Source organism: Amblyomma americanum, chromosome 1, assembly GCF_052857255.1.
Source record: "Amblyomma americanum isolate KBUSLIRL-KWMA chromosome 1, ASM5285725v1, whole genome shotgun sequence".
Lineage (NCBI taxonomy): Eukaryota > Metazoa > Arthropoda > Arachnida > Ixodida > Ixodidae > Amblyomma > Amblyomma americanum.
In genome coordinates, this window is record NC_135497.1 from 402,250,242 (window position 1) to 402,272,412 (window position 22,171).

Sequence of the window (22,171 nt, forward strand, 5' to 3'; positions counted from 1 at the left end):
CCAGGTATGGCTCTGGTAGCTGCTTTCAAAGACCCTCCAAGCCAAGCAGTGTTATATTCAGCTGTGGCTCGATATATACAGAGCACACCGTAATGGTTTTATGTGCAAGCAGAGTGGCTGCTACAGCCTCAAGTCTTGTTTATAGTTTAAGCTCACTAGCCAGGACACCATTTTTCACTATAATTGCCCCACCTCCTGACAGCCTGCTCGCCTGTTCTCGGTCGCGGCGGAAAACCGTATAATTCTTAAGAAAATTATTGTTTTGAGGCCCTAAATTTGGCTCTTGTAGACATAACGCAACAGGAGCGTGTGCTCCTAGGATATCTTTTATGTCACTGTAGTTATTCATAAGTCCTCTATAGTTCTATTGCATCATGAAAGCCATCTTAATTTTATTTTCCTATGTAGTTAAAACTAGATCAAGTTATTTATGGCCCCTTGATTCGGGGCCTGTCTGTTTTTGACCGATCCAGACAGCTCCGCCGACCACCCGACGTGGATGGCACGGGGCTACCGTGGGTCGTGTCCATTGCCTCTGCAGAGGCGCTCGACGACCGTGCAGAGGGCACGTGGACATTAGAGTTGGACCTCGACCTGTGGGAGGAGGTCTTGGGGGCCACGGACACGGGGGTCTGCGAGGCCTCTTCTTGGCTTGGCGGGGTAGTGTTACCTACTCCACCTGGGGGCGCGGATGGCCTCGCTACAGGTTCACTGCGAGTGGCCTGGGCAGGTGCCGAAGCCTGTTGTGGTGCGCCGCGCCCACGCACCACATCGCCGAAGTTTGTTTTTGCTGTGAAGGAGTATGAGCTTGTTTGTGTGCATCACCTTCTTGCTTCTCTGAACGAAATGTTTCAGTAGTTTTGAGTGTGATTATTGCTTTTTCTTTCTTCCAGTACGGACACGCCCTGGAGTATGCAGCATGGTCTCCCTCACAGTTTGCACAGAGTCGGGCGCCGTCGCAGTCATCAGAAGAGCGATCTTTTGAAGCACATTTTGCATAACTTTTACCATCGTGGCAACTCACTGAACCGCGGCCGAACCTTTGGCAGTTAAAGCATCGTCGAGGGTTAGGAATGCAGGGTCTCACATTTATTTTTAGATAACCCACTTCATTTGAGTCAGGGAGAGTACTATGTGCAAATGTCAAGACTATGTGCTTTGCTGAGATTTCTTTGCCCTCTTTTCTTATTCTTATCCCGTGGACATCAACGACGTTTTGTTCAGCAAGCCCTTCTTTGATTTCTTCTTCAGTGAGGTGGAGAAAATCATTCTCTGAAATTACACCACGGACCGTACTGAGGGATCGGTGGGCAGATATCGATACAGGGATGTCACCTATAGACACAATGTTGGAAAGTTTTGACTGTTGGACGCTTTCTTGGAGTTCCAGTAAGAGGTCTCCACTAGCCATTTTTGTAAACTTATAGCCATAGCCCAAGACACCCGTCAAACATTTTTCTACAATGAATAGGGGGATTATTCTAGGAGATTTATCAGTTTCCTCAATATGAATCACCTCAAACTTAGGGAAACTTTGTTTCTTTTTTTAATGAAATTCTGAGTTACATCGGTACTCCCTCTCTTGTTAGGGCGATCAGTTGCTGAGAGAACGTTAGCCATAGAATAAATGTGTTTTTTGGATACGATGCCAGCCACCCACCATGGAGCCCAACTTGGGGACGGGACAGGAACTTGCAAGCAAGTCCTGCCCACGCCAGCTGTACACCCCAACTATAACCCAATATGACGCAACTCAGGGTGGTTGGCCACACAAGGTTATCCCTCGCCGCCAGGAAAAAAGGAAGAAACTAGAAGTGAGTAGGAGACAGGAGACTTGTGAGAAAGGGGTAGGAAAGTGAAAGATAGAGGGGAGGATAGGAAAAGGAGACTGCCGATTTCCCCCGGTCGGGTCAGGCCGGAGGTGCCGTCTACAGGAAGCTGGGGCCAAAGTGGTGCGTTGCGTCCGCCGAGGGGCCTTAAAGGTCCAAACGCTCGGCATCGGCTCAACCACCAAGATCCCCTTTTCCCCGAACACGGCAATGCCACGCACGGCGAAGCGCGGGTGCTCGGCTCCGTGGTGATGCACTGTTCACCATCATCCCCTGCGAGAATGTCCTTGCTTGCGGATGCTCGGGAACCCGTGGTGTCACCACTCACCAATGCCTGCAAGCTGCAGACACCCCCCTGAGGGGCCCGGGATACTGTTTACACGTCCTGGCAACCTCGATTTTAGATGTTTTTAATTGTTGTCCTGCGAGCCTTAATTTTACCCTTGAACTACCTCAGCTTGAGTCACTGCAGTTTTTAGATATTCGTTTTTATTTCAATGACCCTGGGCACGTATGTATGCTGGACGTATGAGCTGCGTACCAAGATGTCTTTGCTTCCTTTTGTCTCAGCCCATTCAAAGCTAGTAAAAAGAGGGATAGCCATGTCACGCCTTCATGCAGCACTCTTGAAATCGTGTCATCACAAGTTCACTGCAGTTTTTAGATATTCGTTTTTATTTCAATGACCCTGGGCACGTATGCTGGACGTATGAGCTGCGTACCAAGATGTCTTTGCTTCCTTTTGTCTCAGCCCATTCAAAGCTAGTAAAAAGAGGGATAGCCATGTCACGCCTTCATGCAGCACTCTTGAAATCGTGTCATCACAAGACAAACGAAAGCTTCAGCACCCAAGTCAAGCGTCTAGAAAATTCTGGATACCCTCTTGACGTGATTGTCGCCGTGGCAGAAACGTTGACAAAAAAGAAAAAAAGACTTTCGCAAAGGCGCACAGAAGAGGAAAAGAAAAGAAGCGTCATTGTCACGCCGTACATGCCTCATGTGTCCCATAATCTCAAGAGAATTGGAGCAAAATTCGAAGTTGATGTCGTTATTAACGCGCCGTGCAGAATATCGATGCTTTGTCGCATGGTGACAGGCAAGGGCCAGAAGAAATATGGGCGCTGTAAAAATCATGCAGAACGTTTTGTTCTGTGCAACGAAGGTGAGAGAGAGAGAGAGCTCTTTATTGGAAGGCATAGAATTTAGCCTCGCTGGCATGCTACTCTGCGTGGCGATGAGAATGTGGGAGATAAATACTGACGGTAAGCATTGCGGGAGAGGTTAAATTAAAGAGAAAAAAAAAAGGAAGAAGGTGTTGTTTATAGTATCCCTCTGAGCTGTGGTCAAGTCTACACCGGTCAGACGGGCCGCTGTCTAAACGACCGATTAAGGGAGCATGATGATTCCCTAGGTAACGGTTACGGCTCGAATCTATCGCCTCATTGTAAGGACTGCAAATGCCACCCTCTGCTGACAAACACTTCGATAATCGGTCGGCACGAAGGAAGGCTCGAACGTGAGCTGTTTCAAGTGGTAAAAATCGCTCAGAGTGGCAGATGTCTCAGCACGCCCTCAGTACTTGTGACCCAGAAAGAGCAGCATTTTCTGATTTCTTAACAATCTGTTATGTATTCATTGTCTCCACCCTTCCCACAACTCTTGCCCTTTAAGTTTATTTTCACCATTCTTACGAATGAGGCTTTGCGCATGCGTGACGGCTCCTGTACGGTACTGCGTACTTCAATAAATGTTTCGAAAGTTTGCACTCGTCCCATACACTTCTCTGCTGTGTCCTTGTGTCTTCGCGCTACCAACACATCATGATGACCTACCAACAGGCTCGAATTTCTGCTCTATTAGAATGTTCAGTCACAACTGACCATACTCGTGGCAACGATAACCTAACTGTGTCTGAGCAGTATAATCAAGTATGCAATCACTGCAATAAAGTGATGTGGGGCATTCTCCGGTGTGCAAGCACCGCCAGCCAAGTGCACACCTCACCCCGTGGATGCAGCTTGTTTTTCTCTTTTCCATGAGAGAATGAGGAGCTCGTCGGGTCGTCTGGAGGTGTCGCCATCTCATGTCACGTCTGTCATGGCAAGCATACCTGAGACGTGAAATGACTTGCAATGACTGAACAAGCGAGACATCACATATAACGTGACATCACTGTGATGATGTGGATTATGCCACTGTGTGGTTCCAGGAGGACAAAAAAAAGGGTGGCCGCGTGCGCTGCGAGCCGGTGTACATGCAGGATCGAATGTCAGAGCTAGGCTTCGAGATAGTCGTGGCAGCATGTCGCTGAGTGGCAGGATGTTCTTTTTGGAGCTCGGCATTCTCCCCAAGGCCAGCTAGGCTGCACCGGTCGGGTACCGAGGTTCAGGGTCTGGCTGCCCGCACAGCACCACAGTACCCTGCTGCAGACTCATGCCTGCTTTTCCATGGCCAGGCAGCCTACCAACAAGCACCTGCCTGCTGATGCCAGCTTACCAGCAGCCAGGCGGCCCACAGACGCACTCCTCCCTGCTGATGCAGGTCTGCCGTTGGCCAGGCTGTTTCTGCCACCTGCCTACCTGCTGATACCGGCCTCCTGGTATCCAGGACGTTACCACGAGCTGATTGCCTGTGGATACCTTCCCCGGTGACCAGTTGTCGCCGACAACCAACGTCGACAGTCATCTACCTGCAGCACATGGTGGCAGCACAACGGAGCAGCACGCACCGGAACCTACAGTAGGACATTGGTGTTCCTCTTGTCGAACCCCTCTAGGCTCCTTTAAGTGCCCTGTAGTGTATGTGTGTGTGTGTTAGCGTGCTAGTGGGCTAGATATGCCGAATTTTGTCCCCGCTGCTGAAGAAAAACAGTGCTTCGATGCTGAATGCGACCTGTTTATTGCCCAGAGCTCCTGAACGGACCTGGACCCTTAACTACATCACAATATGGTGAGCCTGCCAGGATTCGTCAGCGAGAGGGCTGAGTAAGAGCCCCATATTCACGCAAAGCACTAAGCTTGAGCGACGATGGACCTAGAGCATTTAGCCACGTAGGGCGCGCAACTGGGTTTCTCGGGTGCTGAGCTGAGGGAGTGGGTAGACAATGAACGTGTAGCGCAGAGGGCAGAGCAGGCTGCAGAAAGAGAGGAAAGTCAGGCAGCCACTGCGAGAGAGAAAGAGATTCTGGAATTGAAACTCAGATTCCAAGAAGAAACTTGCAGTAATGAGACTGATCATGTCGAAACCTTTCCAGCATCAAATCATGACATTTCTCTCAACCCACAAAAACTGTTACAGTTGTTCGATCAGCGGCGCGATGATTTGCATACATACGTTCAGCGTTTTGAGCCTGCAGCAATGGGACAGGACTGGACTCAAGATAAATGGGCTTTGGCCTGTAAGCATGTGCCTCACAGGCGAGGCGTGAACTGTGATCGGTCGAATGACTGCCACTGAGTCGGCAGATTATCAAAAAATAAAGAAGGCGTTCCAGCAGCGATTTAGATTCACTGCTCAGGGTTAAAATGGCAAATTTCGGAGGGCTCGAGCTCAGGATGGTGAGACAGGGAAACAGTTAGCAGCCAGGCTTTCTGCTTACTTCGACCACCGGATTGAAACGGCAAATGTTACCAAGACATTCGAAGACCTGCGCAACCATATGATTTCTGAGCAGTTCCTCCGATGTTGCCATCCGAAGCTCGTTATCTTCTTGAAGGAGCGAGAGTGCAAGACACTTGATGGGCTGGCCGACACAGCTGATTGCTTCCAGGAAGCGCACAACTTTTCTAATCCCAGCAAAGTCCCTGATGTAGCGAAAGAACCCAGTAAGGCCTCTGTCGACCCACTGAAGAAGGCACAATTAAGGTGTGCATGCTAAGCAATCGTCCGGGGCATCGGGCTTCCGACTGTCACAGCTCCACTAAAGAGGTACCCAGGTGCAATTCTTGCGGCAAGATCGGGCACCGGACGGAGAATTGCAGAAGTCGGCACCCGAAGAAAGAGCAGAGTGCCGCTTCCCGTCTTACTCGTGCTCTCCCACCTGCCCCGCCTGCCAGCACTAAACAGCCAAAACATGTAAAACAAAAGGCTCCGTTCCTAGTGGTCATGACCAAAACATGGGGAACGTGCATCAGCCTACAACGGGTAGGATGCATGGTGCGGAATGATTAGCGACGACAAAACTCGTTCGCGTTCTTCAAGACAAGGGCAGTAATGCTGTCGTTATCCGCCGGAGTTTGGTTCCAAAGAACTACGTGACAGGACGCACAGGGACACAATATCTCCTTCACGGTACCGTCGCCCAAATAGCCGAGGCAAGAGTGCAAGTGCATACGCAATACTGCTCTGGAGAGGTGACAGCACTTTGCATGAAATGCCCCTTGTACGACCCCGTGCTCGGAAACATCCCAGGTGTCAGGGAACCACACGACCCGAACCCAGGCTGGATGAACCCACGTATTAGCATGACGCGGCACCAGTTCCTCAGGAACACCTAATGCCGGGAAAATCGGAGCGTTGTGTTAACGCCGTGGCCAAGACACAAGAGGACACGTTATCCCCGTTGCACGTGCCACGAATCCAGTGCTGTTAGCTGAAAATACCAGTTAGCTGAAGAGCAGCGGAAGGGTGCAACACTCAAACAGCTCTTCCCTAAAATCAGTAAGGAGTTTATATCCAGTAAGGGTCATAAATACTTCTTCTGTGAAGAACGAAATTTTCTTTACCGGCATTATTCCATGTCGACTGGCAGGAATTTCGAAGAGGTTGTTGTACCCCTTGCGTTCAGGTCGCAAGTTCTACACAGAGCCCATGAAAGCATTATGGCCGGGCACCAAAAAATACGACAAACGACCGATCGTGTACCAGAGAATTTTTATTTGCCCCACCTACACGGAGATGTCGCCCGATTCGTTAAGTCGTGTCATAAATGCCAAAGAACAACACCAAAGGGCAAGGTTGGCATTGCACCACTCGGCAACATGCCACTGATCACTACTCCTTTCGAGCGTGTTGCCATCGAACTCATCGTGCCTTTCTCACCCAAGTCCGATAAAGGCAACTGATATATGCTCACGCTGATGGATTTTTTTACACGTTATCCTGACGCCGTCGCGCTTCCTGCCATGTGCACGTTGCGGAAGCGCTAGCCGAAAAGTTTTCCCGCATTGGTATCCAAAAGGAAATTGTGACTGAGCATGGGGCCATGTTTACCTCCGACCTCATGAAGGAAGTCAGCTGACTTCTCTCCATCAAGCTGCTCAAGAAGTCACCTTATCACGTGATGGCGAATGGCCTCGTGGAGAAATTTAATGGAACTTTGAAGACAATGCTTAAGAGAATGTGCCAAGAAAAGCCTCGGTCATGGGATAGGTATTTGGCACTGTTGCTCTTCACTTACCGTTGTTACGTCTCGCCTACAGCGCGCGGTATAGCCGGCGCGGATGCACCGGATGCCGCGGCTTCGTTCATCGCTGCCGCAACGCCTCCCGCCAAGCGCGTCCAGGCAGGTTTCAGTGCCACGTGTCGTCGTGCGTGCGTGTGTGTGTGTGTGCATGTTTTGCCCACGCTTGTCAAAGCGCGGCAGCCGGGGAGAGAAGCTCCCCAACTGGGAGGCGAGGAGGTCTGACCGGCGCCTGCCCGGCGGACGCGCACGTCACGCCTGAACATGTTCAAGCGTCGCCGTATCGGATGACTCTTCCCAAGCCGTTCCCTCTTGCCCTCGACTCCGAGCGTATAAAACGCCGCTGCCCCGGACGCCGAGAGGGACTTCGATTCCTTCCTTCGAGTAACGTGGTCGCCCTGACCGGCTGCTCTTTTGCGATGCCAGAATAAACAAGTTGTTCTGTTGCCAGTCGACTCATCCTTTGCCGGCACCTTCGGATGTTTCCAGCTTTGCCCCAGGCCGCCAGGCCAACGCTACCCTTGGGGCTTGCAACCCAAATGCAACAACTGGTTGCCAGCGGTGGGATCCCGACAACGGAGGCCAGCAGCGAAGATATGCGGTCAACTGTATGCTGAGCAGCACAACGACCATCCGGGAGCAGTGCAACGAGCCCTGTGTGATGACTGGTTGCCTGCAGCGGAACGACTGCGCTGAATTCTTGGCTGCGAGGTTTGGTGAGTGCGGGACTTTCTTCTTCTGAGTTTTGCCAGGCTTTTGTTAGTGTCAGAAACAGAGCTGGTAATTGTGTTGTCGTTGCTGCCGGGTTAGTTTGCGGCAAGACAATAGTAGGCAGTAGAGAAAGCAGCATTCGGAGCAGCCATGGATTTGAAGTCGTTGCGCAAACCGAAATTGCTGGAGCTTGCAAGAGAGTTGGGTCTGGATATCTCAGACAAACTCAGAAAACCAGAACTGCTAAGGGCTATTCTTGAGTTGGAGGCTGAGGATGACGAGCTGTCGGAATGCCTTGAGACCATTGAGGAGAGGGAGCAAAAAGAGGAGCGCGAACGTAAAGAGCAAAAAGACGAGCGCGACCGTCAACACGCTTTGGAAATGAAGCGTCTCGAGGTAGAGATGGAACGCGCTCGTAATGGAAGTCAGGCACACGGTGCAGGAGAACGGGTATCGTTCAAAATGACTGACCTGATGCGGCCGTTTAAGCTTGGAGAGGACATTGGTTTGTTCCTGGTTAACTTTGAGCGAACGTGCGAGAAGCAGGGGTTCTCTCGGGAAACGTGGCCACAGCGCTTGCTCACTTTGTTACCCGGCGAGGCGGCCGACGTAGTCGCTCGCTTGAAGAGAGAGGAGGCAGAGGATTTCGACCAAGTGAAATTGAGTCTGCTAAAAAAGTACAGGCTGTCAGCGGAGGCGTTCCGTCGGAAGTTTCGGGAAAATGAAAAAGGCAGAAATGAGTCATATACAGAGTTTGCCTACAGGCTTATGTCAAACATGCAGGAGTGGCTCAAAGAAGAGAAAGCGTTTGGTGACCACGAGAAAATTATGCAGTGTTTCGGGCTAGAACAGTTTTATAGTCGGTTACCTGAGAACGTGCGGTACTGGGTCTTGGATAGGCCAGACGTTAGTACAGTGGCTAAAGCCGCCGAGCTAGCCGAGGAGTTTGTGACGCGTCGGGCTCGCGGAGCTAAGGACGGTCAAAAGGGTGAATTTGGCTCCAAGTCTGAGAGGCCGAAGTTCACACCCATGAGAGCAAGGGGGGACACGCGTAGTGCGGATGCGAGTGAAAGCAGTCCGACCGAACGTAAGGAGACGGCGGCAGCCGAAGCCGAACGCAGAAAGCGGTTCGAGGCGAGGCAAGCGCGCGTGTGTTATACGTGCCAGAAGCCGGGTCACTTTTCGGCGCAGTGTCCAGAAACAAAAAGAGAAGTCGTGTGTTTGTCATTATGTAGCACTGACGAGAACATGAAGCTTCTCGAGCCTTACATGCGAGACTTCCTCGTGAACGGGAAAGAGTGCCGAGTGCTTCGTGATTCCGCAGCTACAATGGATGTAGTTCACTCCTCTTACGTAGAACCCGATATGTTCACGGGCGAGTGCGCATGGATCAAGCAAGCCGTGGAAGCTCATAGCGTGTGTCTGCCCGTAGCAAAAGTGCTTATTGAAGGACCTTTCGGAGCACTTGAGACGGAGGCCGTAGTGTCATCTAGGCTGCCCCCCCAGTACCCGTACCTATTTTCGAACAGGTCCGATCACCTCCTGCGCGAGAAGGGTCTTTTGTTTGGTGAGGCTAGCGTTCAGGCCTTAACCAGATCGAGAGTTCGGGAGCTCGCTGCAAAGGCGGTAGTTGCGGGGCCGACGTTGTCGAACAATGAGAAAGGGTCGGAGGCGCAGCAAGCTGATACTCAGAGCACGTCCGAACTGAATAAAATTGAGCCTGTAGCGTTGAAGGCACCAGGTACTGGAGAGGAAATGCCCGACACGGGAAAGTTAGAAGAGCTTCCAGTCGAGCTTCCGGGACTAGGCTCAGTGATGAACAGGGAAGACACTGATCAGGTCATTAGTGACTTAATCATTAAAGCACCGCTGTCGCCTGAGCAGAAAACCGAACTACACCAACTCTTACAAGAGTTTCAAGGTCAGTTCTCTGAGAGGCCTGGTAGGACTTCTGTCCTTACTCATGATATAGAACTTACCTCCCCAGAGCCAGTACGATCCAAGGCGTACCGGGTGTCACCCCGCCAGCGCGATATTATGGAGGCTGAGGTAAAGAAAATGCTACAGCTCGGTGTTATTGAGGCGGGTGAGAGTGATTATACCTCCCCTTTGATTTTAGTTGAGGTACCGGGCAAGGAACCTCGTCCTTGCGTCGACTACCGCAGGCTTAATTCCATCACTAAGGATCAAATTTATCCGATCCCTAACATCGAGGAGCGCCTTGAGAAAGTTAGTAGCGCTCAGTTTATTTCCACCCTAGATCTTGTCAGGGGTTATTGGCAGGTTCCACTTACAGAAGAGGCTAGTAGGTATGCGGCGTTCATTTCACCAATGGGAACATTCCGTCCTAAAGTTTTGAGTTTTGGTTTGAAGAACGCGCCATACTGCTTTTCAAGCCTCATGGACAAAGTGTTGCGGGGACAGGAAGAATTCGCTTTACCGTATTTAGACGACGTAGCGATATTCTCCGCCTCCTGGTCTGAGCATATGGCACACTTGCGGGCAGTGCTAACCCGCCTGCGCGAAGCGGGCTTGACAGTCAAGGCTCCTAAGTGCCAATTAGCACAGGCCGAGGTTGTCTACCTCGGTCACGTGATTGGACAGGGTCGTCGCCGCCCCTCTGAAATAAAGGTGGCCGCTGTGCGAGACTTCCCGCAACCGCGCACGAAGACCGATATTCGGTCGTTCTTAGGTGTCGCCGGCTACTATCAGAGGTACATCCCCAGGTACTCCGATATCGCGGCTCCCCTGACGGATGCTCTAAGAAAAACAGAGCCCCAAACAGTCGTCTGGAGCGAGACAAAGGAAAGAGCTTTTAGCGCCTTAAAGAGCGCCCTAACAAGCCAGCCTGTGCTACGATCGCCAGACTACACAAAAGGGTTCGTTGTTCAGTGCGATGCTAGTGAGCGAGGCATGGGCGTTGTACTGTGCCAAAGGGACAATGGAGAAGTGGAACACCCCGTCCTGTATGCTAGTCGTAAGCTGACCTGTCGTGAGCAGGCGTACAGCGCCACCGAGAAAGAGTGTGCGTGTCTCGTGTGGGCCGTTCAGAAATTGTCTTGCTACCTAGCCGGCTCGAGGTTTATCATTGAGACGGATCACTGCCCTCTCCAATGGCTGCAGACCATATCTCCCAAAAATGGCCGCCTCCTGCGCTGGAGCCTCGCTTTGCAACAATATTCCTTTGAGGTGCGTTACAAAAAGGGGAGTCTCAACGGTAACGCCGATGGCTTAAGTCGAAGCCCCTAACGTAGGAATCCGCCTCACAGTTGTTGGTTACTGATGTTTTCTTCCTGAGGCAGGATTTTTAACATATTGCTTTTGTTTAGTGTTTCAAAGTGATTATGTGCTTTCTAGTGCAATTTTCCAATTTGTGGACGCGTTCTGAGTGCTGCTTGACTACTGTATGGAACTAGGCAGTAGTATAAAAGGGGAAAGAGCCTGGCAGAGCTTAGTGAGGGTTGTCTCGTGCTTGCTGACTGAGCGGTTGCGTTTCGGCGTAGTTCTAACGCTTGCTGGAAACGAGCACAAAAATGGCAACTCTCCCGAAGTGACTTTGCAGTGTCCTATGTGATCCTGAACCTGAGAACGAGGCCTTCTCTGTGCGCTGCGCTCAAGCAACGTCGAGGGACGACCGGTTTCGTTTACGAGCATCATCGAGCGACATCCCTCTGGACAGCGGATGCAGTCCCCTGACCATCGGGATCTCCTTCTCCCGGCGGGGCGGTCTGTTACGTCTCGCCTACAGCGCGCGGTATAGCCGGCGCGGATGCACCGGATGCCGCGGCTTCGTTCATCGCTGCCGCAACGCCTCCCGCCAAGCGCGTCCAGGCAGGCTTCAGTGCCACGTGTCGTCGTGCGTGCGTGCGTGTGTGTGTGCATGTTTTGCCCACGCTTGTCAAAGCGCGGCAGCCGGGGAGAGAAGCTCCCCAACTGGGAGGCGAGGAGGTCTGACCGGCGCCTGCCCGGCGGACGCGCACGTCACGCCTGAACATGTTCAAGCGTCGCCGTATCGGATGACTCTTCCCAAGCCGTTCCCTCTTGCCCTCGACTCCGAGCGTATAAAACGCCGCTGCCCCGGACGCCGAGAGGGACTTCGATTCCTTCCTTCGAGTAACGTGGTCGCCCTGACCGGCTGCTCTTTTGCGATGCCAGAATAAACAAGTTGTTCTGTTGCCAGTCGACTCATCCTTTGCCGGCACCTTCGGATGTTTCCAGCTTTGCCCCAGGCCGCCAGGCCAACGCTACCCTTGGGGCTTGCAACCCAAATGCAACACCGTGAAGTTCCACAGGTTAGTCTTGGGTTTTCCCCGTTCCAATTGATCTATAGATGCCATGTGCGAGGGCCACTGACAGTACTCAAGGAGCTCTGGACAAATCAGATTATCGATGGAGAAAGTTGCTCAACGTACACCTATCTCATCAACCTCAGAAACCGCCTGGAAGACACATGGAAACTTGCTCATGAGAAACTGCAGAAAGCAAGCCAGAAGCAGAAAATATACTACGACGGGGAGAGTCACCCCAAAAGGTTAAGCCCGGGCACAATGTTCTGATTTTTCTGCCCACAGACTCCAACAAGCTGTTCATGCAGTGGAAAGGTCCATACGATGCCCCTAAACGCAAAAACGACGTGGATTACCTTGTGGAGCTGGGGCAAAAGAGCAAAGTTTTTCACATAAATATGCTTAAGGAGTACAAAGAGCACAAGCCTTTGGTGATGCAGCAAGTATCGACCGAATCCGAAACCGAGCAGCCAGGGGCTACTAATTCGAAATAACTGCTGTGAATACCGACATCTTCGAATTACGGAGGTTTTGCCCCACTGAAATGCACAAGGCTGTGCAGGAACCCCAGCATCAGTTTGAATTAACCGTCAGTTCAAATTAATCGAGTCCGAATTACCGAGCTGTACTACACCTCAGAGAACAGTGAAAAAAAAAGCTCATGCGACATTTGTAGCTTGGTTACAAATATAATGCGAAGTGCTTCCTGAAACAGACAATTTGAAGGGGCCATGACATGGTCGTTCTTCATATTGCAGTTTTGTGCTTCAGTAACTAATACAAGAGCTTATGATTCAGTTTCCGAAATTTGGCTGCCCTGGAAGCACTCTATATTCCGAAAAATGCAATCGAAACTGAGAACGGGAAACTCCTCCCACCGGCAGCGACCGCCATATTGAATGCTATCGCGACGTCACCAGGCCATACACAGAGCAACGTCGTCTGCTCTCGTCGCTGCAATGTGCGCAGCCAGGTGTCTTGCCCCCATAATTCAGCGGGTGATCGAAGTAGCAATTCTCCCCCACATATGAGTGACTGGCGCCGCAAAAGCGTTAATAATAGTAACGCAGTTATTCTCCGGTATAGGTATAGGTTCCGGTTACACTAGGCCGATGGGACGGCAATCGGCGGTCAGTTGGCTGGTCGGTATGAAAAATGCCATCACTGATGCACTGGTCTGTCAAGCTAGACCAACGACAATGCCAGCACGATCAACGACCCCGTATCGCAGTAGTGTAAAAAGTGAACTTAGTGGGAACCGGAATAGCGGACTAGTTGGTATGACATTCTAAAAACTTAAGAATTTTAAAACTTAATCAACCTGATGCTAGCCACGGCTACATACGCGATGTGCATGCACCAGCGAAGAGGTGCTTTCATTCGGTGCCTGCGCATAGAACCTATCGGCGAGGCAATTGAGCGACACGGGCAGAAAACGCCGCACAACGGTGCCCCTCGTCGCCGTCGCCTGGGCTTGCGCAGCCGAGCGAAAGCTGCACTCCCGGTGAATAGACGGCCCGAAAAACTGCGCTTGTGTACCTTACCGTTATCGAAAAAAGCGAAACGAGCGGCCGCACTTCATATCTTCACACTGTCTAACTAATCAGCGGGGAACACTTGCCAGATGCTTGAATTTCAGCTAGGATGGCGGACCACTGGCCCCTGTCGTGACGAGGCCTAGCGAGTGCGATTCGTGTGTGCGATTTCGGTGATTGCGGACAGCGAATTCGCAAGTTTTAGAGCCTGAAAATAGCTGTAGAGAGTAGTTTTGGCCAGAGTGCCCTCAAAGCGAACTCTACCTACATCGCAGGGCACGAGTACAATAAGGGGAAAGCGCAGATATGTGACCCGGTCTGCACAGCATGTGCTGAAGGCAGCCGGGAGCAGCCATCAGCGTCAACTGTGGACAACAAATCTCGTTGTTTTCATTAATTCAAGTAATTCCCGAACGTATCTTTAGCTAGAGTGCTTCAATATCAAATACTGATGACATAAGAGGAAGCAGATACAATTAGCGGGAAGCGCCAGATACGCGAAGCGTTTCTCGTGCAGGCGATATAGCATCAGCGGCAGTTCTTGCAGTGATATCATAGTGTGTAAATGAATAAAACTACTATTTGTGAGCAATACTACGTAATATTTAAGATAAGGAGAGCCCACCTGACGTTTTATCCCAAGCAAACGAGCAGTACTGTTGGCGCATAGCTATGTAAACAACCCCTGCGCGGGGCTGCAGTTGTCGTGATCGTCGCATTCCTAGGTCACAATGTGCACGCACAGTAAACGCTAAATGATGTACTATTTTTTTCAAGCACTCAATTAGCATTCGAGTCGCGTAGGGTTTTGCAAGCGGCTTGGTTCCTGCAAAACGGTTCTACGAGCCGAAGGGGATGTATGTTCAACTTACAAATGCACACACACCACGGGGAAGTCGTCTCATTCGGCACTTTTCTCTGCTCCTTTCGTGCCTCAAGGTTATTCTAGTGCCACCTTGTGATAACTTGTTTAATTATCGAACCGATGAATAGCAGACAAGAAATTGGTAGCCAGCTACAAAGCGCCGCGGCTTTCACGGTGCACATCGGCAAAGGCATGCACAGCACGTGCCGCTTTTCACATACGGGAGCACTTGATTGCGCAAAAGGGACCATACTCATAACATAAAACTAACATGTTTCACAGCGTAAATAATAAAGCAGGGGTGCATCGATTTCTGTTTCCTCAACAATCACATGTCGGGCGCCACGAGCAAGTCCGCTTTCTTAAGGATCACTCAGCTCGCGTACTACGCTGAAGGCTTCTGAAAAGAAAACACGGAAAATACATTTTATTTCGATAAGCTAAAAAAGGATAACTTTTCGAGTGACCGCCGTCTACGGTGTGCATGCAAGCACCTCAACAGCGCGCAGCAAACAACGCGGGGCGGGTATGCCCCTCTGGCGTCAGTGATCAGAGGTTGCCAGACCAGCAAGCAGTTCGCAGAAGAAACGGAGAAAATTCGTTTTAAAAACGTTTACCGCACAGAATCAACTGAAACTTGGGGGAATTTTATTTTAACAATTTGAGAATTAAATGCGATAGACAGGGTATGCGTGAAGATAGGCTGTCACGGCTCCTTTAAGGAAACATTTGGTGTTATAATGTATGAATATGGCAACACTGTTTTGACAGGCGCCAATGTCGTGACTCTTCCCATACAAGCCGCCGCGGTGGCTGAGTGGTTATGGCGCTCGGCTGCTGGCCCAAAAGACGCGGGTTCGATGCCGGCTGCGGCGGTCGAATTTCGATGAAGGCGAAATTCTAGAGGCCCGTGTGCTGTGCGATGTCAGTGCACGTTAAAGAACCCCAGGTGGTAGAAATTTCCGGAGCCCTTCACTATGGCGTCTCTCATAGCCTGAGTCGCTTTGGGACGTTAAACCCCCATAAACTAATCCAAACCATCTTCCCATACAAGCGTGTGGGCATGTTAACACCAGAGCCACGGCATTTGAAGCACTAGCTGGCTTGAGCAGATGGGGGAGCAAGCATGTCAAGACATAGACAGAACTTCATTCATTACCAGGTTTTACCTTTCAAGAGAACTCAGACAATTAAATTCATCAAATTTCTATCACTCCATTACTTCTGCTGATGTCCACAAACACAATACAATCAAAAAATAAAATGTTACCACTAACACACAATTTTGCAAAAAATGTAAAATGCATGAATTTTGGAAGAAACACTAAAAATATAGGGGGTTTTAAGTATCCCACACAAATTGCTAGAACCACATTTCATCGAAAAGGAAGGCATCATATTGCCGCACACAAGAGCTCGCACAGCGCGCAGAGGAAGCTCGCCAACTAGCGCGTGTGCGCACCAGACCTCAGCGGAGTATGATGCACGACGCTACAATCTTCGCCACAGACGTGTCATATATGAACCTGGCGACAAGGGGTGGGTCTGGACGCCTATTCGCCGCCGTGGGCTCTCCGAAAAACGATTACGGCGATACTTCGGGCCCTATGTTGTGCTGAGACGTTTAACCGACGTAACGTATGAGGTGGTGCCAGACGGGTTATCGACATCCAAACGACGCCAGCAACAAGTCGACGCCGTCCATCTTGTACGTATGAAGCCATACTACTCGGACCGATCTTGACCTCCTACTTCCTTTTTTTATCACCGAGACTATGCTTCCTGAGGAGGGGGGCAAGTGCCGCATGCAAGAAGACGCAAAAGATGACGACTGGATCTACGAGCGCAATGCTAAAAGAGGAAGAAGCTGTAAACGCGCAGGGACTCTGTCTGGTTGACCAGTAAACCGTTTTTATCCTCGGGGTTTTACCGAGTCGTGACAATATGAACAAGTGATGCGCTTATTGTTTCCTACGACAGCCCATAAGTTTCCCTCATGCAGTGATGTGACCATTTACCTGGTCTATGTCTATAAATGCCTCGCATGTGGACTGCTTTGTGGCTCACAGGCTGTGGAATGTGATGCACATGTGTGTATGAAATCGGTGTGCAGATCATATCAATTGAGCTAGAACTGCACAACCTCCAATCTGTTTTTCTACACAGTATTGTTTTCTGCATTCAACACATTCCGTGGCACCCCATCATGAAACGCAAGCCCCAAAGGAACCGTTTTTGGTGAGGGAAACACTCGCTGCAAGTGAAACTGACTATGCGATTTGTGTCACTGAGTCTATAGTATCAACCACATGCGGAGATCACATGCAAAGCAAACAGACAGCGCCAGCGCATACACTAAACCTGCAGTGCACCCAACCACCATGGCTACTGCAAATGAGCATCACCTGGTCCTGCTGTATGTGCCGCCACGGCCGCGTTGTGGGCCAGGAAAGTGGCCTGGGCCCTGGCCATTGGATCAGCGCATGGAGACGTACATGACCTTGCCGCTATCTCCTGCAGAGAAACCAGTGTGGGAGCCACACATTATTACTACTAGAAGCACTGCACGTGGCAACAGGCCAACTAAATGACCAGCCAGCCCATCCCGTTTGCAAAGTGACTTTTTATCCAAGCAACATTCACACATATCCATCACTAGTGTCTCCGCTAAGATGCTGAAAACATGTTAGGCACTTCACCAGCACCTTTCATCATATATGTACAGTGAAAGCAAGTGAATTCAGATTTCATTAATCTGAACTTCTATATCATTCGAAAAGTGCGACATGGTCCGCCCACACACTATCAGAGTCTATGTAAACCATGCGGCGGGCTCTGTTGCGGGCTATATCTATGTGCCACCACGCCTAGGCAGCCTGTGCAAACGGGAGGCTCCACTGCCTCTAAGGAGGATATGTGGAGAGGGCAAAAACGGCAGGATGACCGGACCGGAGAGCGGGGGAGGCTCTAGCTCATGTTAGCGGCAGCATGGCAGCGGCAACTGGCTGCGTGACCTCCGAGATGTGTACCTGACTGTTGCTTGTAGCTACTGATTTTGAAGGCTTCAGTAGCTTGCTACGTTAGGCTTTGCTGTTGAGCAGTGGACGACACGACCAGTGCCAAGATACAACGAATAAGGCACATCGCAGTGTCTCCGGCACTCCGAAACCACAGCCGTGCACAAAACCCCGTGTGCTAAACCAGAGAATTGAAGCTTCCGCTGATATTTGCTGTGTGTCTTTGTCTCAATTTTCCAGTGCCCTGTGCATCATATTCCGTGCAATTGGTAGCAGCAGTCACCTCAAGTTAAACATACGGAGAGTACAAGTGTGCAGTAATTTAGAAATGTCATCCATCTGCGGTAAATACCTTGCCAAAACGCCTAAAAGGAAGACTGAAACCATGTGTGAAGTCAACGTTGGTCTGTTATCGAAACAGGATATTCCCTTATAAAGAGCACACTCATTCGTTCAGTGCCTCACAGCAACCCGGGGTCAGAAGGATGGAAAATTGGGCAAAATGCAACTGTCGTGGAGACTTTTGCTTCTCAACATAAACGGTTGAGCAGCTCCCGCGGCTCAAAGGTGTGAAAATGCGAGTCGCAGAGGTTACATAGCCATTTTGGTCAAAAACCAGCAGTCGCAGAATGGCCACATGCTGCCGTATTTTTCAGCCTTCCCGACCATGCTCACAGGCAATAGCCCTTCCTTCGCGACTCCGACACAGCCCTCCACTACAAAAATCGGATGCGTTGAAAGCCGCCTGTCTCTTCTTCAGTTTTCTAGTTGAAGAGGAGGCCTTCTGCTCAGGTCCAGCTTTAGAACAGAAAGTGTTGGCCGTTACCTTCCGGGGAAGAAAAAAAAAGAAAGGCAATCGTGGAAATTTTTAGAACAATAAAAAGGGAAAATCTCACTACCTGGCTGCTTCACGATGGCAGTTAACCATATCTTTTGTTCGCTTTCATTTGTTCGGACTTTGAATTATTCAAACTGCGTGCATTACGAATTAATCAGTTTTACCTTCTTTCACACTAACCTGTACAAATATTCAAACCGCCACTTTAGTAAAGCTCATCAACATCTGCAATTCTTCGGGACTTACAAGCCTTGACCTTGAAATTACCATTGATATCCTGATTTCTCAATCTTTAAATGTCCTTCACATTACTTGAGCTTTAATGCCTCACCTTACCACAGTGTGTCTTCAAGGAAACTCACCATTCTTGAACTCATCTCCACGTTTCTTCCAGCTACTTTTCGCTTGTCGCTACACTTCATGCCCCCACGATACCATGCTGGGGCTCCTTTTTCTTCTCTTCCACACAATGAGGCTTCCTACTCAATGCACTGCTTTTAGGAATCTGCTTTATGCAGCACATCCCCAGTCAGATCACACAATAGCCACACATCCCAATGTTAAAACTCTGCATAAACGATACAAATCGCACTGTCCATAACCAATGACAACCAACCCCAGTTTAAACTTGCTATCAAAGAAGACAAATACTGTGTATCCATTAATGCCTTTTAACATTAACAAAAAAACACACGGTGCCAAATACACAGCCTCTCAAAGCTGAGGCACACCATGGTGCTTTGGATTCTCGCAGCACATAACTGCATGCAGTATTACGCAAAAGCAAATAACAAGATGCACAGCTGCGAATGCAAAATTAAGGCCGATTTCGTAGCGTGCCCTACCTGCAGTCTTTTGCAACACACATTAAATTGGCACTCAGGAACTCTGCCAGCAACTATCACACTGCTTACCAAGCATATATTCAGGCAGAGAGCAGTCCCACGAAGCCAGTGGCCCCGAGATACCCACCTGGGAGATTCTGTACTAAGCCAGCCAGCAGACCCACAGGCGGCCAGGTGCAGCTGGTCTCTGGCCACAAATGGAAACTCCGTGACCACCACAGCTGGCCAGCGGCGTGCAGAGCCCAGCCGGGCCCACACCAGGGCACCCACCTGCATGCAAAGATTGCTCACTAGGGGCCTCTGAATACTGCAGGCATGCTGTGTCAGTTCCACTGTATCGAAGATAAACCTTTCCCCTGGGCTGATTGATTGGTGACTTTGCCATCCTGGCAGTACAAAAAGGTTGGGATCAGGCAAAGACAAACAGACAAACACACAAGGATGGCACTCAGCTTTCAAGTGCATTTTGTTTCATGCATTGATGTGCGTTCTCTGACCAACTTTTAAGCATGCCCACTGAGTCATATCAAAATGGTATGAATGCAATAAAAATCGAAAGAAAACAGTGCCAGGAATCAGGCAGTACAAAAAAAAATTACGGGAAAATCATACATCTGAAGTGACAATTCTGCAAAGCAGCTGAATTTATCCCCAATGATTACCTTGACGGTTTTACCCACCCTCTCTGTGACTCAGCATCTACGATTGTGCACACCACTTTTGGAACTTTATTCGAAGCATCTAGAGCTGTTTTCACGATGTCAGAAACATTTGGAATCCCTGCTCGACAGAATGGTAGGGCCATTTCGTGCCTAGAAAAAAAAGAATCACTTTTCAAAAACAAGAAATAAAGACTGACATCACAAAGTTCTATGGTGCGCCTAGCAAGTGCTGTCTGGTGCTGTAACTTTTTTCTTCTCTTGTGCAGTGGAATGTTTTACTTTGTTAAAAACATTGTAGTTGATTTTTTGTTGCCCTAGCTGCTGATCAAAAAAATAATTAACTGGGCATAAATGTTTTTTTTTTTAGGATAGGCCTGGAATCGCATGAGCATGGACGTGCGTGGTGTACATGAATTTTAAAAATTTTTGAGGCGCTTCTGTTATCTCATTATAGCAAACACAAAAAAAACTGCAATAGTTTGATATAGCCAAAGTTTATAACATAAAATTTCGTCAAAAACACGCACAACAGCAGAGCAGTTCAGTTAGTCAAGGCATCACAAAACAGGTGATGTTGTTAAAGAAACTGGGAGACATTTTCGCAAGTTTTACTGGAGTTTCTGAAGGCATTCATGGCGATTCCACAAGAAAAAAGAACTGAGTGCCAGTTAGGTTGTCTTCCCCACATAACAATGCCAGTTGGTCAAAACCCAGCTAGAGCGGTATCCCCAAACAGCTCTACCAGCTGCTGGTCAAGAGCCAGCAATAGTGGCTTCCCCGCTTCACAACTGTGTTGCATGAAAAATGGTGCGTCAAAGCAAAAGCTATCGTCATTTTCAACACTCCTGTGACGGCCGAGATGAGTGCAGGACAGTTACTGCAAAGGGCAGCTGCCTACTCCACTGCTTCCGGGGTAGTGTCGGCAAACGCGAGAGGTTCAACACGTGCTGACCTCCTAGCTACCAACCTTCCGTACCGCTCTATCTTCTCTGGCGCAGCTGGCGAGTGCGAGATTTCAACACTAGCATGAGATCAAAGCGTGAACCTTGACACGAACTCCAGCCGCACCACCTCCAGTCACTTGTGTAGAGTGGCGAAGTGTGCCACCTGCCGTCCGAGTGGGTGCCGCTTATTGCTGGGGGGTTAGATATATCCGTTTTAGGGCCAACCGTGTTTGATATATCAAGTGAAAATTACATGTGTCTATTGAGAATATTCACGAAGAGTTTGATATAGCCAATAAATCGTAACATCCATGTTCGTGATATCAAGGTTTGCCTGCATACAAACAAATTTTCAGATTTTCTTCGATAGCAGAACATAATGCAATTCTGAAAGGGCTAATGAATGCTTTGCTCAAAGATGGGGCTTCACACATGCAACAGAATTTTTCTGAAGGGTGGGGCCGACGGAGATGAGTGGGTGGGTGGTGGACGGCAATTCGGGAGGGTGAAAGAGTGGTGTGAAAGTGGAGTAAGGGTGGTGGTACAGTGTTCTCGAAGGTTGTGTAGGGGCAAAACCAGCACTCTCCCCGTGAGGCTTTAGAAGAGGTTGCCGCGCCACGGCACTGGCCTAGACTCCTGGAGCAGCAACAGCGCATCGTCAGTACGCATGCTGCGTGGCTAAGAGGGGCCGACAGGACAGTCGCAGACAGTTTTTTATTGCATCACCGCTTGGCTGCCAATGAAGATGCAAGAAACCAATGGAAAATTACTTTTAACCTTTCAAAGAGAAATCAGTGGCTGTGTTTCAGTGACGGCACCAACGGGAGGCAAGGGATGGCGGCCGCTACCTCGAAAATTTTCCTGGCGCTCCTTTCTGTCACTGGAAGAATTAATTTTGTTTGCTCACAAGCACCTAAGCAGCTTAATCTTTGCGTTGTGTTATGTGAAACCAATATATCACTGTCTCATACCGCAATTTGTTCTTTTTATTTCGTTTTGAAGAGGAACAATGCCCAAAAAATAACTCCCCCTTCGACGTACACCATCCGCGTACGATATCCTGGGCAGCCTTTGGAATGGTAAAACCATAACCTACAACGTTTGGCTGCAAATTTCTTCTATTTGAAAAAAGGCAACTGCCAATCTTGATTTTTCCGGGGTTTTGTTTCATTACTTTTTTTTTTCAAGAAGGTCAGGTGGAATATCTTCCAAACGAAATAGGATAGCGCTTGAACGAC

General features: G+C 49.6%; 1 protein-coding gene across 2 annotated transcripts in view; it reads right to left on the bottom strand.

The window, feature by feature from the left end:
- LOC144115754 (uncharacterized) overlaps positions 1-22,171 on the bottom strand; it is a 328,928-nt gene that overhangs the window by 142,814 nt on the left and 163,943 nt on the right. For both annotated transcript variants that reach the window (XM_077650248.1, XM_077650249.1), the window contains 2 exons: positions 19,455-19,597; positions 17,033-17,141 (listed from right to left, as the gene is read on the bottom strand). The gene's annotated coding sequence lies outside the window, so the exon portion shown is untranslated. The remainder of the gene's footprint in view (positions 1-17,032; positions 17,142-19,454; positions 19,598-22,171) is intronic.